The sequence below is a fragment of the Pelodiscus sinensis genome, chromosome 26, assembly GCF_049634645.1.
Source record: "Pelodiscus sinensis isolate JC-2024 chromosome 26, ASM4963464v1, whole genome shotgun sequence".
NCBI classification, from domain to species: domain Eukaryota; kingdom Metazoa; phylum Chordata; order Testudines; family Trionychidae; genus Pelodiscus; species Pelodiscus sinensis.
In genome coordinates, this window is record NC_134736.1 from 11,791,050 (window position 1) to 11,810,705 (window position 19,656).

The window sequence follows — 19,656 nt, forward strand, 5'->3', positions numbered from 1 at the left end:
ACGTCTAGACTGGCATGATTTTCCGCAAATGCTTTTAACGGAAAAGTTTTTCCGTTAAAAGCATTTGCGGAAAAGAGCGTCTAGATTGGCTCGGACGCTTTTCCGCAAAAGCACTTTTTGCAGAAAAACATCCGTGCCAATCTAGACGCGGTTTTGTGCAAGAAAGCCCCGATCGCCGTTTTCGCCATCGGGGCTTTTTTGCACAAAACAGTTTTTAGCTGTCTACACTGGCCCTCTTGCGCAAAAACATTTCCGGAAAAGGGCTTTTGCCCGAATGGGAACGTCAAAGCATTTGCTCAAGAAGCACTGATTTCGGACAGTAGAACGTCAGTGCTTTTGCGCAAAATCAAGCAGCCAGTGTAGATAGCTGGCAAGTTTTTGCTCATAAGCGTCTGCTTTTGCGGAAAAACTTGCCAGTCTAGACGCAGCCTGGGAGTTCACAAGGGATGTTGTAATCCTGAGTTAGTAAAAATTCACTGAATTTTTAAAATCTGTTTTCTGATAGAGCTCCCTCTATGCTCTGTCTTAATATTTTAAAATTCCTTAGGGGGAAAAACCTTCACAAATAATTGTCCTATTGATATTTACAAGAATCTTTTCGGCACAGGGGAAACTAGCAATTCAGCTTATTATCCTTCTCTCTTGGCTGGAACTAGTCTGGCACAAGCAGTCAACAAAGATCATTTTATATGTAGCTACATCTATAACCCAGTAATTAATCAACAGATGAAACTACACACTGTTCTGTACTACGGTGCCATGAGCACATTTCACAGTCACTCAATCATATACTTTGTACGGTATCCAAACAAAATGCAATGTTGGGTGGGGCTCCCCCTCCCCCGCCCCTTTGATTGTTTCTTTGAAATCACAAGAGTGTGGAAATGAAAAGTGTATTGGCTTGAGCTTGAGCAATGTTCTTCACATAAGCAATAGGAGACAGGGATTGTCCCGAGGTGGAGGGGGGCAGTTTTTCCCCAGGTGGGGAAGAGACTTGTATCTCAGCTAAAATGGCCGTTCCTCAAACAAGCACACGGGACATGATGCTTACTCATTCATTTATTTTTATTCTTGTGGTTTAGAACAATAAATCTCTGATGTTGTTGCCAGTCTCTCATGCTTGTATTCCACCCCTTCCTCCAATTAAAATGCCACTGCTGACTTAGGACTTTGATTTTTCTGTTGTGATGCCCCTTGTGCAGACTTTAACAGTGGTGCAAAGCAACTGTGAAACATGATGGGCTTGATTTTCATTTACACATTAATGCAGTATGATGGGGCTTTAACATGAGCAGAAGAGCAGATGCATTCCCTTGGACACAGTGGAGTTTTTCTGAGGAAAAGCGCGTCTAGATTGGCACGGACGATTTTCCACAAAAAGTACTTTTGCGGAAAAGCGTCAGTGCCAATCTAGACGCTCTGTTCCGAAAATGCTTTTAACGGAAAACTTTTCCATTAAAAGCATTTGCGGAAAATCATGCCATTCTAGACGTAGCCTAGGTGTAGGGAAACACTGAATCCAGTTTATACTATAGGACATTAAGTGAAAGCTGAATTGTGCCATAATTAATTAAAATTGTCATGGCAAAGACAATTTCTCTCATGGATTATCCAGAAAAGCAGAAACATGAAAAGGTAATTAACAATTACAATTTTTAAGCTAGTTAAAAAACAGAAAAATAATCTTGTGAAATATTTTGAAAATTCTAAGGGTTTATTCTTTCAATTCTGCAAGCTTTGAAATAGATTAATTTCAACAAAAACCTGACTTTTTCAACATTTTGAAATTTCAAAATTTCATTTCCCTCTCCCTCCAAATTCAATAACATGAATAGTGTGTATGATTTTTTTTTAAATCATTTTCCCCTTACACACTAACTTTTCAAAACTTCTTCAACTTTGGAAAAGTGAGTGAGTGGAAAAGGAAGAAGTGTAAATCCCATCCCACACTATGCCTCAATGAGAGACTTTTTAAATTTCATTTCATTCAAAAAACAAATAAAACAAATAAAAATTGGGGAAAAAAATTTGGAACAAATAAAAATTTGAAATTTCTAAAATTGTTCATTTTTTCATAATCCAACCCAAACTGAAAATATTAAAGCACAAATTCTGTTTAGATTCTTTTACAAAATTCCCATTGAAAAATGGAAATATTTCAGCAGAGACAGTTTCCTGTGAAAAATCTGGCTTTTGAGGAAACTCCATTTATGGTGGGAAAATATTTGGGTTGCAAACATTACAGATGATGAATTTCTTGAACGATTTGTGGTTCAAATTGTTTTCTCTTTGATTGTAACCATTAGTATTATTTAACATTTATATTGCAGTAATTCCTACCAATCACATAGTGCTCAGCATTGCACAGGCAATAACCAATCTCACAGAAAGATCTCTCTGAGATAATGAGGAATACATATGCTCCACTCCCTGGAAAAAACAAACCCGCCCTCCCCCAAGATTCTTCTGCCATAATGTAGGGCTTGTCTACGCATGGAACTTTACCAATAACAATTCCAGATAATTATTCCCGAATAGTAATTTTGCTATAACCTGCACCCCCCACCCCAATGTGGACTTATTCTGAGAGAGCTTTTCCAGTAAATTTCCAAGTGTCAGGGGAACTTTGCAAGGGCGGCAGGGCCTCAGGCAGAAGTGGCGGGGCCAGGAGCAGCCAGCCCTCAGCTCCACCTGGACCGTGGCATGTCGCCCACCCACAGAGCTGCCTGGAGCTCATGGCGTGGCACTCCAGTGGCAATTTAAAGGGCTCAGAGCTCCAGGCACTGCTACATCTGCAGCAGTAGCAGCTTGGAGCCCTGGATCCTTTTGAATTGCTAGGCCCGATAAAATGGCTCCCTTTGACTCCCCTGTTGGCACACCTGCCAAGTGTAGACAAGCCCAGGTGGCTACACACACACATCTGTGCTTCTTTTACAGTATCTTCTATCTGAACATTTCTAGTTACTTTACAAAGATGTCACATCTCCCTCTAGGAGGCAGATAAATCTATGTTCCTGATAAATAAATTGAGGCACAAGTAGCTCAAGGTCCCATGGTACAAGTTGCAGGCTGGGAGAAGAAGAACCCAGGTGTCCCGGGGGAGTAAGGTAGTATCTTGTATAGGACCGACTTCTTTTTAGTGAGAACCACGGGCTCAAAAGCTTGTCTCTGTCACCATAGAAGTTTATATAAAAGATATACCTCACCCAGTTTGTCTCTCCTGAGACAAAAATGGCTACAACTATATTTCATACAAACCAGGAGCCCAGTCACTTGTTCTAGCCACCGTGCTGAACTTCTTTCTGTCTCTCTATGGCACCTCTAACTGCTTCTCAGGACAAAACTGAACATACAGACTTCCTTGACACACTCACACACATACACACACACACACTGATTTCATTGACATTGAATTGCGAGCGCGCGCGCACACACACACACACACACACACACACACACACACACACACACACACACACACACACACACACACACACTTGCCTGGCTTGTTTTGCCTAATTGAAACCTCAAGAGTTTTGTTGTAGTGCCTGTTGCTATAAACACTCTGGTAATTTGCATAAGTATGTGACATTGTAAAAGTTCCTGAAAGATTTTATCTAGTTGATTTTGGCTCCCAGCCCCATATTCATTTAGAAATGCCAGGTAGAAAGACAATGTGTGTATATTTTCAACTTCCTAAAGTCCATCAAAGTGGAAAGGGAGTGGGTTTATTTAACCCAAACAGTTGGAGACAAAGTAACACAGAACAAACCTTTTCTTGTCTTTTCTGAAGATTTTTTTGGTTGTGCTCACTGTAGGGGCAGTTTGGGAAATATTAAACAATCCCTTATATCTTTGGGTTAGTTGGACAATTTAAAAAATAGTAATTAATAAACATTCTTAAGCTGTCAAATCTAAAGAATTGCACAACATAACATGACAATTATATAAACACAGCTGCTTTGGAAATATGTTTGTTCAAAATTCACATTTGTCATCTTAGTTGTAAAAGTCATTTATTTTTAAAGAAACAAGCTATGAAAAATGTCACATGAACTCTTGGCTCTAATGAAGTCCATGGGAGTTTTATGCACTGAGCACCTCTTAAGTTTTCTAAATAGCACCTACATGATATGTAATGGTCTTTGCACTTGTGCCTTTATTCAGGGGTCAGTATGATGTTACATTGGTGGGGACATGGAGAACTGGGTCATGCAGCTGAGTAGTAAAAGAAATGAAAGTCTTTTCTCTATAGGCAGTCATTTTGCAAGGAAGCCCCAGTGTCTTTGTGGATAGACACCTATTCCCTCCATCATGTCTGGAGCTGTTTGAATATCAGTTCAGCTTCCTAGAACTGGTTGCAAGAGGTGTTTTTTTTTTACAAAATTCCCAATTAAGCAAAGCACTTAAGTATGTGCCTAATTTTAAGTATATGAGCAGGTCCACTGAAGTCCTGGACTGCTCTCATAATTAAAGTCTCATGTGATTTAGTGGCCCATTAATTAAGGACCTAACTAGCTAATTCATTAAATCTTGGGCAAAAAAATCCACAATGATCATTAATAAAGAACACTGTATAGCTGTTGCATTACCTGATATCAGATCCAAGTATTACCTTGTTTAGATTTATGTTCCGGAAATTCATTTTATTTTTTGTTACCAGTTCTGGCATTTTATTCCTCACCAAAAAATAATTTCTCCACTAGTCATTTCAACCCCCTGAGAAACTGTAGAAAAGCCACAGCATATAAAACACTTTAAAACAAAGCTTTAAAAACACTTGGTGGAGATGATAAATTGGGATTGCAAAGTAATTAAATTGAACTTAAAGTCATGTGTGAACCAAGCATTTTAATGTTTTTACTTATAGATGCAAAATAATATTTAAGGTTTAGCTCAAATGTACAAGTTGGATTGTGGCTAATAAAATATCAACAGTGGATACAACTTTAGTAACCAGTAACCACTGAGATAGAAACATTTTTGTTGCATAACAGATAGTTATTTTTGAAATACAGTACATAATGTTATTGCAAGAGGATTAAGATAGGTCATTATATCTTCATTGTTCTTGTAATAGGGGATTAATTAACTGGCAAGCAGAGTTATCTCCGATGAATTCATCACATGCTCAAATGTGCAGATGGATAATGATAGATTTGACTCAATAGGTCCAATTCTCTGTTCTAAGTGAATGTAAAAGGTACACATCAGAATGGCTGTGTCAACTTTGCCTGCACTTTGCACTGGCGCAAACGACACAAACTGCAGAGCAGTGAACAATCAAACCCAGAATGTGTATTTCACAAAGACATGACCAAAGCACCATATTTTTAAATATGTTCAGTTGCTTGAAGATGCAAATGGGGATTTAGTGGAATTTTCAAAACCGAAGATGTGCTTAACTTCCAAATCCTTATCTGGAGCACAGATTTTGCTACGGATCCTGAAGAAAGCAGGTAAATATCTGTATGAGATATTTATCTTCTGAGGCATTTGCATTACAGGCGTAGGGGTGTGGGAAAGTATGAGGTATGCCTGGTATTCCCACCCCCCATGTGCGTGGGCAGGGAGTGGATGGTAGGGGAAGGGAGTTGGTGGCTTCCTCTCCCCAAAGTGCCAGCTAGCACAACTGACCCAGAATGAGGAGTGATAACCTGCTACTGCAAAGGGCCCTTAGCTGAGTCTAGTTGTTGAGGAGACACCAGCATTTTAAATCTAAGGTTTGGCCTTAATTAATGTTAGGTACAAAAAATCCACATCCTTGAGAGCTGTAGCTATGAAGATCTGATCCCTGGTGCAGGTACAACTAAATCAATGGAAGACTGCTGCTATCGACCTACCTACCATTGCTTGGGGACATGGAGTTCCTACAGCGATGGTAAAGCCCCTTTTGTTTCTGTAGGAAGCAGTTACGCTTGGCAATATCGTGGAATAGCTATGGGATCACAGCTGTGCCAGACATGGCCCATGACACACCAGGAGCCTTTGGCTAGCTCTCCACATACCACTTTGTCAATGCGTATCGATGCTGAGTCGCAGAATTCTGCTCTTTTACACTCGGCCATTCTCATGAGCACCTTAGCTCTCCTTCAGAAGAGCCCTGGAAAGCAGTGATAGACTGACAGTTTACTGAATGAAAAATAAAAAGAGTAGTTCTGTAGCACCTTCAGTCATGTCTACACTGCACACTTATTTCAGAATAAGCTGTTCCTCCCTCTGAGACCTACATATGTAACAAATTCATATGGCTTCTCCAGGGACCAGAAGATTAAAAAAAAACCAGTTAAATAGCCTGGTTTTAAACTGGTTCAGGGCCTTCTTCCTATTCCAGCAACTAGACAGAACCCTTAGTCCAAGGGGGACCTCAATCCTTAAGGTAGGGCTGGAAGAATTGGGCCTACTGAGGCTTGATAAGACTGTGTGCATGTTTGGAACTGAAGCTGTGATGAACTTGTGACCACAAAGGAAATCCTCTGGGTGGGCTCCTGCAAGACCCCATATTGGAATTGGGGGGGAGCACTGCTAAGTTTATGAATTTGTATGTATGTTGTAAATTGTTTTCAGTATGTTTTCTCTGTAGTGCTTTTATTTTAAGACACAAATAGTCTGACATAAATTAGGGGTATGGTGCTTCTGAACTCAGAAAAGTGGAGAGAGGTGTAGCAACTACATCTGGGCTGTGTTTCCCTTCTTCTTTCCAGTCCACTCCACTGATCCTTTCTGTGCTGCCTCTGTCCTTTCCTACACACTGTGGCTGTGTCTAGACTGGCAAGTTTTTCTGCAAAATCATCTACTTTTGCGGAAAAACTTGCCAGCTGTCTACACTGGCCGCTTGAATTTCCGCAAAAGCACTGGCGATCTCATGTAAGATTGTCACTGCTTTTGTGGAAATACTATGCTGCTCCCGTTCGGGCAAAAGTCTTTTTCCGAAAAACTTTTGCGCAAAAAGGCCAGTGTAGACAGCATAGTACTGTTTTCCGCAAAAAAGCCCCGATCACAAAAATGGCGATTGGGGCTTTTTTGCGGAAAAGTGCATCTAGATTGGCCACGGATGCTTTTCCGCAAGAAGTGCTTTTGCGGAAAAGCATCCTGCCAATCTAGACGTGCTTTTCCGAAAATGCTTTTAACGGAAAACTTTTCCGTTAAAAGCATTTGCGGAAAATCATGCCAGTGTAGATGTAGCCCTGCTGACTGTCTCTGAAGAGAAAGGAAGCAGGTGTTCTTGGCAGACTCTAGAGGTAAAGGGGTCTGGGAGTTCAAAGGGGTTTGGTGCTCCTGGCTGCTGTTGCTACATTCCAGGTGGGCCTTCTGCCTGAGGCCAGATCCCTTCCACTGGCATAGAGCCCCCCGCGCACCTATGGAAGCTGTCGAGCCCCCTGGTTCTTGGGCAAGTTGTCTCTGACAAGAATAAAACAGTGAAGGTGGGAAATTAAGCAGCCTAGAAATTCCCACTCAGAAAGAAGTGCGATGCTAAGAAAGGCAACTGCTGGTGAGCCAAAGCCTGAAACTGGATGTTCTTACTGGACCACGGATAGTAAATACAGGGACAGTGTCTATGATCTTAATCGCTTGGAAACAGCCCTGTTTCCCAAGAATTTAAAAAAGTCTAGAAACCAGTTTGAGTTCTTAGCATCAAGCGCCCATTCATCCAGTGTCATTAGGGATAGAACTTTCCATCAAGATGGCTGCCACAAGTTTCATAAATGCCCATGAATTAAGTACTTATCCTAGAAACGCAACTGAAAATTTTGGTTGGCCCTTAAGTGTTGCTCACATCAGTGAAATACCATCCAGTGCAAAGCATCCAGCCAAAGGTCTGTGGACCACAATCACATTTAAAGCCCTCAAAACAGGGCTTAATTGTTGGCTAGACTGTATGGGATTTAAATGCTACCTAGGTGTTTTGCCATTCCTCTGTATGCAGGTGTTTTCACTTCCTGTGAACATCCAGGATGCTACACTGTGAGTGCTGATTTGAATCAGGCTCCTTGTTGCCAAGATGAATGTTTGAATCTCCTTCTTTGAGTGATACAACCCAGATCCTGCACCCTCTTCTCAGGCTTCTGCCTAGTATCAGTACATGTCCCCTGAAAGAAAGCCACTGTAGTCAATTAATAAATGCAAAACACTCCCTTAGAAAATGGGCCCTGGAGAAGGCAAACAACCACAACTAATTACCCTCCTTTGTTTTCTGATTGCTGCACTGAATAGTGGGAAAGGAGCGTGTTCCAGACTCCACATCTTGTTCCTTCTGGGATTTTTAGAATTGGCTTCTTATAAAAAAGATGAGCTTTCTAAACAACAACAACAACTTTTTGGAAGGAATTGTAAAGCATTTTAGTTTTTCACAAAAAATGCCATTCTTTGTACCCCATGCCCCCCACAATGTTAATTGGTAACACGATTGAAATTTTTCATTGGATGTCGATAAACATGGAAGTCAATAAACAAAATACACGGATAACATCATTTATAATCCCTTTTAAAGAGCTTTGCAATTTATGAATAAAAAAGCTTTTTGACTCTTATGTATCATAATGGCAAAGATCTGGTCAGCATTTTTCAGACAGAACAGTTTCTCGTCAGAAGAATGCTGATTCAATAGCACTGAAACATTCAGTGGGAACATGTTGATTGCATGCGAGCTTTCAATAGAAACTAAGTAGGCCAATTACGTACATGGAAGTCTCTGACTCCCCAGCTGGTCAGGGGTTGGGCAGGCAGCTAGTTAGCTGTATTTTATATTTTATTATAATCCAAATAAAATATTCTGACCTTGTTGAAACAAAACAATAAGGACAAAACACAAAGTTGCCTTGATGTTTTCCAAGCAAAATTACAGCATAACGGGAATACTGGGTTCTGACGAGCTCTCTGGCTATGACTATGACCATGACCAATTTTTGTCTCTTAAGAGCCTAATTGAGAAATGCAATTAATCAACACTTAAATCCATCCCAGTTCAGGACAGCACTTAATTGGCCTGGGCTTTTACGGGAACTAAGTACATGCTTTCATTTAAGCATGTGCTTAAATAGGTATACTGAGTACAGCAGCTTTCTTGTCCCAAGGCTTTTAAGACAGGTATGAAAGCTCCTAAGTTGGCAGTCAGTTATTATGTATCCAGACACTTATTATATATGCTATTTAAATACTAATGAACTATAATTTACGAAAAATTAAACCTTCCCTAAAAGGCATCTCTCCACTCACATATCTATTACACCACTATTAAGCCATTGTAAATACATTTCCAGCTAGCGCAGCTCCCAGTTAAAAGAAGCTTCACTTCATACTGACTTTTCTCCTTGCAAGTTTAATTCTTTAAATTCTTTCAAATATATTTATTTAGATTTATGGCCATGTTATAAAAAAGACCCCTATCTAGTCACTAGATGCCCTAAAACATGTGTACCTTACACGCACCAGAAAAATGTATGATAACCCATCTCCAGTGAGCTAAGCAACTTAAAAAACTCAAATTCCACTCCCACCCCAGAAAATCTCCAGCTCTGCTAGTCTGTCTTCACCCCTACTTTTCAAATGCTGGAGTAGCCTGACACTCATGTGACAGCAGGTTCCAGAACAGTGGGCTCCTGAAAGAGAATGTCCAGCAAGCAATCCCCTCTCATTCATACCAAGAGGCCTGCAACATGGCTTCCTCCACTGAGCTCAGTTTCAAGGGGGTGGCCGGCGAAGGCACAATCTGTCTCCAGAAGGAAGATCCTGGGCCATTTAGGGCTTTTTGGTCAGTGTGGACAGCGTGCTCTCCACTCAGATACATACATGCACCTGGAGCAGATTAATGAGGCTGTGGCAAGATATTATATCTACCAGATAGATTGCTCCAAAATCACATACACACCCACACACCAGTGCTTGTATTTAGATTGCAATAGAAATCTGATAGCACCTTTGAGCAGTTCCTCATGAAACTTCTTATCCTCCTCTTTCCCCATGCATTATTCTCTTTCAGTGTAATCCTTAATCTGTGTCCAATTAATAATGTTCTTACAGGATTCCCCAACATTATTGCTTTTCAATCTCAGAGGGGTCACTGTGTTTGTATTTGCAAAAAACACGAGGGCTATCTCTGCACTCGTGGCTTCTTGCGTGAGTAATATGCAAATGAGGCTAAGTGTGGAATATCTTGCGGGTTTTTCTTGCGCAAGAAGGGGCAGTGTAGACACTCCTTCTTGCGCAAGAGCCTCTTCTGAAAAAAATGGTGGCTCATTAGGTATGCAAATGAGGCTCGGCGATATTCCACGCTTAGCCCATTTGCATATTACTCATGCAAGAAACCGCGAGTGTAGAGATAGCCAAGGAGTCCTGTGGCACCTTAAAGATGTACAGATTTATTAGGGCATATACTTTTGTGAGTGAAACCCATTTCATCAGATGAATTGGAGTGGAAGGGTAACACACATAAACGTGTTAGGGAACACTTTTACCTCCCTGGACATTCAGTAGTGGATTTGAAAATAGCCATCCTTCTACAAAAGAATTTCAGGACCCGATTACAAAGGGAGACAGCTGAACTGCAATTCATTTGCAAATTGAACACAATCCATTTAGGTCTGAATAAGGATCTCAAATGATCAATGCATTACAAAGGCAATTTCCCCTCTCTGGATATTCACATCTCCACACCAAATGCTGTGAATGACCCACTTCCACTCTGGCTTGATTAGCTTCATTAATGCAAGCAACTTCATCCTTATATATATATCTGCTTCTGTAACTTCAACTCCACTTCATCTGATGAAGTGCATTTTACCCATGAAAGCTTATGCCCTAATAGATCTGCTAGTCTCTAAGACTATGTCCACACTACAAGGTTTTTATTCTATTGTGTTATTAATTATGCTAGAGCACCAAGATCCATAGATAGGGGTCTTTGTATTATTTTAAATAAAAAAGAGAAACAAAACCATTATTACTTGCATTAATATAGCTCTAGTAGGTACCAATTTAGCTCAGGATCCTATTGTGTTAGGCTCTGTACATAGACAGGGAGAGTCCTGCTTTGCCTCAAAGAAATTATAATCTAAGTAGATGAAAGCAACAAAGGATGAGACAGGAATCCGGAACTCAGAGAGGTGAAGTGACTTGCCAAAGGTCACACAAATAGAACTTGTGTCACAAGGACAAAGGAAGGATTATCACCCCCACTTACAATTAGGGAATTTGAGGTACAGAGATGAAGTGACTTGACCAGAGTCAGAAGTCAGACTGTGACAGAGTAAAAGGCTGAAACTGGCTCTCTTGACTCATAAATAGACCAGGGTGTTAACCTCAAGGCCATCCTTTTTCTGTAACACACATTAGCTTTTGATGGCTAGAATCTTCCATTTCCCTAATGCGCACCTTCTCGAGGTCTAATATGCTTGTACTGCTGCAATCAGTGATGCTGTTATTATATGCTATTGGAATTACGATAGTGAAAGGGCCTCTTTGTAGTAGGTACTGTGTGAACACAAAGGCAAGCACAATCATTGTCCCAGAATTACAATCTATTCCTTACTTGATTACATTTTGTATCTGTAGTGGTTGGTAACAGCCCCATTTTCTCAGTAAATTCATTCCCATTGTGAAGAACTAAATGACTTCTGCTCAAGTTTGATTCCCAGTCTCCACAAGAGACAGAGAGTGAGAGAGCATGCAACAAATCAATCCGTAATACACATTGGAACTTAAAAACAAAAGGGCAGCTGCCTCACAACTCTTTTTGCCCCAGGCAGAGAAACTCTTCCCTAATTAGCTGTGGGTCAGAATGACAATAGCTCATCCTTTAATTATACTTCCACACATGCCCCAGATACCAGTGTAATACAATCCTTCCATGAGCAAGATGCCCTCACAGGTAGAGCCCTGCAAATCCATGGATGTGGATATTTGCAGCTAATTTTTGCAGATTCAGATACAAATTTTGTATTTAGAGCCCTGCAAATTTGCAGATAGCCACTGCATCTGAATCATGTTTGTAGATGAGATGCAGATATCAGTTTGGTATCCACACAGAGCTCTACCCATAGGGACTGTTCATTCTTGGTCTTTTCTCCTTTCCTGGTGAGTAGCACATTCCCACTCTTGTTTCTAGTTATATTTTTTGTTCCTTCTACATGTAGCCAAGGAGTAAAGTCATTTATTGTACCATGGCTCTCTGGCACTGCCCATGCTGTGCACCTGCACACTGGCAGGGAAGATCAAAGATACTGTGAGAGGTGTCACATCAGAACTTCCCACAAGGAGAAACAATGCATCCAGTGACATATATCAACAAGTCATCGGCGCCACAGAATCTAGAAGGTGTCACAGGAACATGAGAATGGCCATACTGACAGGAACATGAGAATGGCCATACTGACTATCCCAATACAGTGGCTATTACCGGGTGCTTCAGAGGGAAGGAACAGAACAGATAATCATTAAGGGTATGTCTACACAGCAGCGTTTTTACGTCCATGCTGCTATTGCATTCTTTTGACAGAAAGTAGAAAGAAGAAAGGAGGGGTATTTCCAACAGCAGTAAAGCTCTTTCTATGAAGAAGCCTTTTTCTGAAAAATCTTTTTTGGAAAAAGGCACGTGTGGATGTGAATGAGGGTCTTTTTATAAAAGAAGAGACCTCCAGGAAATAACACAGGTGCTCTGGTGGCCACTCCATCCAGAGTAATCAGAACTCTATAGTTCCTGTCTCCTGGCAGCTCTTAAAGCTGCAGGCACCTGAGACAAGCCTTGTGGCAGGAAGCCAGGCCTGGAGCTGCACCTCACTGCGCGACTGACACCTGCATTGTGAGGTATGGCCCAGCCACAAGCCCCCGAGGCCTCCTGGCCCTCACAGGCAGCACCACCAGGGCTTCCAGGACCCAGCCAGGGGCTGCAAACGCCATGCGTCATTGGAGAGCCTGTCCCTCCTCGAGCTGTGTGGGGAGGAGGAGACCCTGCAGGATCTCTGCTCCCGGCACCGAGATGCAGACATATATGGCCAGATGGCCGAGGCTCTGGCCAAGAGGGGATACCCTCCCCGGACATTGGAACAGGTCTGGAGTAAGGTGAGGGAGCTCCGCCAGGGCCAGGGAGCGCAGCTCTCACTCCGGGGCAGGACCACACTACTGCCCCGACTACCAGGAGCTCCATCAAATCCTAGGGGTGGGGGGGGGTGAAGTCCTTTCCCCACTCGTTGTGGTGGACTCAGGGCTAGACACACCCATCATCACCTGCCCGGAGCTCCCTGCTGAGGAGGAGGAGGAACAGGACATGGCCAGCATGGTCATCCTGACCCTGGACCTGGTACCCCAGGCCCTGAGGGTGGGGATCCTCAGGTAAGTGCTCTCAGTTTTCCAGACACACGGGGTGGGGGAGGTGGGTGCAGAGGGGATGGGATGTGATCGTCGCTCGGCCTGGACATCGTGCTGCAGTCCCTGCATGTGGAACCACGTGCAGCACCAGTATGCGCCGCCCGGCCTCAAGAGGCAGCCCCAGAGCACCCAAGGGCTTCTGCTCACAGGCTCAGGGGAGGCCCCACACACATCTGACCCCTAGGGGGACTCCCTCCTCCCACCAGCCACTGCGGGAAGCAGGCTGGGCACAAGGGCGCACGCACAACCTCACATAGACCGAGGGGTGGCGCACATGGCACATAGGCAGGCCTGCACGCACGAGGCACCACCTGCTCCCGCGGACAGCACAGCCAGGCACAGGTGTGTGGATAGCCCCATGGAAGGCCAGGCTGCTCCAGGCCCCTCACCCGCCCATGGGATCCCAGTGTGGCTGGACACTTCCCTTGCCCGCTTGTCCATGGGATGGGATGGGAGGGGGAATAGGAAGCGTGGTCCCCTGGGCACCTCAGGGCTTGCTCCTGGGACCACCCTGTCCTCTGGCCCGGGGGCGGGGGAATGTTGGTCGCAGTTCACAGAGGAGGGCACGGCCTCAGGGACCGTGTCTGCATGGATGACTGACCGGCTCGCCCTCTTTATTCTCCACAGCCACACCAGCTATCACTGAGGGGCGATCCATGCCAGCCGAGGAAGCTGCCCAACCCTGGTGGAGCCATAAGCACACGAGGGTCCAGGAGGACCACCTGAGACAGCACTTGGGCATCCTCCGTGACATGCAGGAAACCCTGGAACAGAAGGTCCAGGAGGACGCTAAGTGGCAGAACCACAAAAGTTTTCCGTTAAAAGCATTTTCGGAAAAGCACATCTAGATTGGCAGGATGCTTTTCCGCAAAAGCACTTTTTGCGGGAAAGCGTCCATGGCCAATCTAGATGCGGTTTTCCGCAAAAAAGTCCCGATCGTCATTTTTGCGATCGGGGCTTTTTTGTAGAAAACAGTACTGTGCTGTGTACACTGGCCCTCTTGCGCAAATGATTTGCGCAAGAGGGCTTTTGCCCGAACGGGAGCAGCACAGTATTTCTGCAAGAACACTGACGATCTTACATGAGAGCGTCAGTGTTCTTGCGGAAATTCAAATGGCCAGTGTAGACAGCTGGCAAGTTTTTCCGCAAAATCAGATGATTTTGCAGAAAAACTTGCCAGTCTAGACACAGCCACTCAGTTTTACAAAATGATGGGGCTAAATTAGTTATTATCATTCCAGAAAAAGATCTTGGAGTCAGTCATAGTGTATGGTTCTCTGACAATATCTGCTCAATGTGCAGCAGCAATTGAGGAAGCCAATGGAACGTTAGAAGCCATTAGGAAAAGGGTAGATAAGAAGACAGAAAATATCATAATGTCCCAGGTACTTTCACACTTGAATGTGGAATGCAGTTCAGGTTGCCTTATCTCAAAACAGATATAGTAGAATTGGAAAAAGTATAGGAAAGGGCAACAAAAATACTAGGGATATGGAACAGCTTCCATATGTTGAGAGATTAAAAAGACTGTGACTGTTCAGCTTGGAAAAAAAGACTATACTAGGGGGAGGATATGATTGAGGGTTATAAAATCATGAATGATGAGAAGACAGTGAATAAGGAAGTGTTATTTTACCCCTTCACGTAACACACAAAGATTGGGTCACTGAATGCAATTAATAGGCAGCAGGTTTTAAACAAACATAAGGAAGTTCTTCCGCATGAAATGCAATCAACCAGTGAAACTCATTGCCAAAGGGATAATGTGAAGGCCACAAGTTTAAGTCTGTTTGAAAAATAATTAGATAAATTCATGGAAGGTATTAGCCAAGATAGTTAGGGAGGCAACCACGTGCTCCAGGTACTCCCAAAACTCTGACTGATAGAAGCTGGGACAGGTAGCCAGGGGAAGGCTCACTCAATAATTGACCTATTCTGTTCATTCCCTCGGATGCATCTGGCATCCTGTCAGAAAACAGGCTATTGGGCTACATGGACCATTGGCCTGACCCATTGAACAGTCTGTTGGAACAGATTAAGAAACAAGTCAGCAGAAACTGAAAGCATACATCTGCCATGAACTAGAACATGGGTAGTTGTGCCTAGTGGTTGGAACATGAGCCAGGCCTAGTAGTCAGAACAGGCGTCAGGAGCCAGATCCAGGAGTCAGTAGCCAGATCCAGGAATGGAAGCCAGGGATGAGAGCTGGACTGGACTGGAGTGAAGCTGGGAAAAAGGCAGGCACAGGAGTGTGTCGAGCAGTAAGAACTGCAGTTAGGCTTAGAAGCCGTCTTGCCACTTTCTCGCTCTATCAGCAGGAGTGCCAATCTGGCAGGCTTGCGATGTGCTCAGAGCTGTGTGCTCAGAGGCTGCCTAGAGACTGGGTAGGCACAGCTAGAAGTCCTCATTCCTGACAACACCCCAGAGTTGGCAAAGCACTTAAGAATGAAGTGTTGGAGCTACTGACAAAAATATGTAGTCTGTCATTAATGCCCACTATCAGACTAGGACTGCACAGGTTGCACCCATCTTTAGACAGGGCATTGCTCTGATCCAGCATGGTAATTAACATTATTTACATGAGCATGCTAGTTTGCTCCTTGGCCGAGATGCGGGACAGATTGTGCTAGGCACAGAGCACACTAAGGCTGTGTCTACATTGGCATCCCTTTCCGGAAAAGGGATGCTAATGAGACACTTTGGAATAGCTAAATCCACGGGGGATTTAAATATCCCCCGCGGTATTTGCATTAACATGGCTGCCGCGTTTTTCCGGCTTGGGGATAAGCCGGAGAAAAGCGGCAGTCTAGACGTGATTCTCCGGAAAATAAACCCTTTTCCGGAGGATCTTTTATTCCTACTTTCAAAGGGTTTATTTTCCGGAGAATCACGTCTAGACTGCCGCTTTTCTCCGGCTTATCCCCAAGCCGGAAAAAAGCAGCAGCCCTAACCCTAACCCTTTTCCGGAAAGGGATGCCAATGTAGACACAGCCATATAGAAAGAGAACCTGAGTTCTCTAACAACCTAAGTAGACAAAATGCTATTATTGTCCCTAGTTTGAAAATGGAGAATTAAGAGTATAAGAAAGACCATACTGGGTCAGACCAAAGGTCCATCTAGCCCAGTATCCTGTCCGCCAACCGTGGCCAATACCAGATGCCCCAGAGGGGGGAACACAACAGGTAATCATCGAGTGATCCCTCTCCTGTCATCCATTTCCTGACAAACAGACTAAGGACACCATTCCTATTCATCCTGGTTAATAATCATTGATGGACCTATCCTCCATGAATTTATCTACTTCTTCGTTTGAACCCCATTATAGTCTTGGCCTTCACAACATCTTCTGGCAAGGAGTTCCACAGGTTGACTGCATGTTGTGTGAAGAAATACTTCCTTTTGTTTGTTTTAACTTTGCTGCCTAGTGACCTGATTTGGTGCCCCCTAGTTCTTGTATTATGGGAACAAGTAAATAATACTTTCTCCACACCAGTCATGATGTTTTAGACCTCAGTCATATCCCCCCTTAGTCATATCTTTTTCTAGATGAACAGTCCCAGTCTTATGACTCTCTCCTCACAAGGCACAGCGATATTAGATCAAATGCCCAAGGACACAGAGTGAGTCTATGGGGTATGTTGGAACCTCACCTTCAACGTAGCCTCTAATTCAGCTCTCCCGAATCTCAGTTCAATGCCTTAACCCAGCGATGGGCAACCTAGTTATTGGGCCACATGAGTGGCCCTCCAACATCTCTCTGTGCTGCAAGATTAACTCAGATGGTCTCCTGGGATAGGGTAGTTTTGCTAACTGCACTTGTGTATCTGGAATGTACAAGGGGTGCCAATTAAACTGTAGCAGCTCTTTCATTGTATACAGAGGGAGCACATAATCAATATTGTGTGCAATCAGCATGCACCTCAGTTCACATGCTCCTGCTTTAGGTACGTGTCACGTTAGTAATACTGGTAGGAAAAAAAAAACCCTATGCAGACGGCAATCAGCAGAATTTGGCAACCCTGCTCATGGGCACAGATAAACAAAATGTCCTGCAAGCCACACATAGAACCCCAATGGGCCCCATGCAGAACTGGGGTCACAGGTTTCTCACCATGGCCTTAGCCCTGTAGTTAAGCCGGTCAGAGTTGCAAGCTTGACTTCTGCTTGTGCTTTTGAAATTCTCCCCCTTCCTCTGTAATAATCCAGACGTAGTTCTTAGCAGACTGCCCCACTCTGCCCTGCTCCATCTTGACCATGTGCCTGCATGGGAACCTGCAAGTGTTGCCAGGAAAGGTGATTCTTTACAATCGCCTTTTGAAATCACAAACCTACACTGTGTCAGATTCACTGGATAGGTGGAAACCTCCTGAGGGAGGGGAGGTTAATCTTTTTTTTTTTTTTATCAAAGAGCTGTTTTGTGTCAGTCAGTCTTCAGTGGCCTATCCACCGTGGAGATTGTTTTGACAGCACGACTTGGACTCGGAGAATAGCAACCTCGATATATTTTCTCTGAACTCCCTTTTGATTTATTTATTTATTTTCTCGTTCTTGTTTTTCAGAGCTGCTCCACCATTCCTCTGGCCGTGGGGCAGATAGGAACACTTAAGCATTGTGTGGTTTCCAAGATGACTGTCAGGGCCCCATTGGGATTAAAGTTATTTGGCTGAAAGGGAAAATGACTTTGAAAAAAGCAAATAAATATGTTCTCCCCCCACCTGCTCTAACTATGTTTTGTTTCTTAAGAGGTTGACGAAGCCTCTTGCTTGCTTACGGCTCGTCTTGCCCGGAGCAGTTTAAACATTGGCCTCATTTTGTGGTTATTCTTTCAGCCTCGATTGCAGGCGGTGGGTGAGGAAAAGGTGAACATTCCACTGGGCTTTCATAAGGCTTGGGGAGGGGCAGGGGAGAGGATATGTGCATCCTGTATTTGAATGAAGCTTGTCTTCTGTGATCATTATCCACCTTGATTTATGACTCTACAGTGATGCTATCATTAGGGCAGGTCGGTCCATTGACCTTTTGGATAAAGTATGAGTTGGGCAGTGGGTAAGAATTACTGTACGTGCAGCCTGTCCGTTCGCTAAGATGGCATTGCCAACGCTAAGCATTCAGAATCATGTGCTTGGCTTAAAAATAAGGAGATTTTAAAAATAAATGTGGGTTCTTGTCATTTACCCCTTGGTGCTTCAGTCTTTAGGGGGTCACATTCTCACTTTTGTCTGCCATCATGCGGGCTCAAAACTTTTTTTTTTTAGTGAAAACAGAGATACTCATATCTTTGTTTCCTGGTGCTCCTCCATCTGTCTGTCTCTTGTTTTATATTTCAATTGTAAGCTATTTGGAGTAGGAATCCATCTTTTTGTCCTGTGTTTGGACAATGTGTAGCACAATGGGGTCCATGACCGGGGTTCCTAGGCATTAGAGATATAAACAACAATAATCAAATTACTCCAGGAGATGGAACTTTAAGGAAAACATGAAATATCTCAAGGCTTGTGACAAAATCACGAGAGTTGAAAACACTGCTACGAGAAATGTGGTGGGGGTGATTATGAATCTCCTTGATTGTATATTCCAGAGCCTCATGCTGCGTTTTCATCTCTGTCCTGTTCTATCTGTATCCCTTTCCTCTCCTCTCTTTTTTTTCCTGGTCACTACCTTTCTTCCTCACTCATCTGCTCTTGTTTTCTTCACTTCCAGTTCTCCTTTGCTTCTTGTGTAGATGGAGCCACAGCATGAAACAGAGAAAGACTAGTCAGTTTTACACTGCTCCATGAGTAAAACAGAAATGTCAAACTCATTGCAACCTGTAAGTTTCATTTTGCTGCTCCCGCAGAAGAGGTGAGGAGCCAGAGACCCTTTAGGTATTAGGACAGAAGGCCTCATATGGCATCCTCTAGCATGTTTGTTGATGGTTGCCAAACCCTGCCTCAAACCCAGCCATTCACTTTGATATACAGGTTGAACCGCTTTAAACTGGGACTCTATGGTCTGGCAACATCTGTTGTCCAACAGAATCACAGATGTTCTTGGATTAATGTGACGGGGTGGCGCCCGGCGCCACCACGCCCCGCACTCAGGCCGACCCCGAGGCCCACACGGGGGGACCGGACACAAGGCCGGACAGAGCCACTCGCGACACGTCCAAACCTTCCGGCTGGGGGCGGGGTGGGCAAGCCCCGGTGCCGGCGGATGACGTCACTGGCAAGGGGCGGGAGCACCACGCTGCAGGGATGCTACGGCGGGGTGGGGCCAGCGTCCGGCAGTGGCGGGGGATTCAAAAGGGAGCCAGA

At 43.8% G+C, this 19,656-nt stretch overlaps 1 long non-coding RNA gene across 1 annotated transcript; it reads left to right on the forward strand.

The window, feature by feature from the left end:
• Positions 1–12,638: 12,638 nt before the first annotated feature.
• LOC142820531 (uncharacterized) lies at positions 12,639–18,081 on the forward strand. Its single transcript, XR_012897755.1, has 3 exons — positions 12,639–13,056; positions 13,990–14,138; positions 17,923–18,081. It is a non-coding gene; the product is annotated as an uncharacterized LOC142820531 (long non-coding RNA).
• Positions 18,082–19,656: the final 1,575 nt, after the last annotated feature.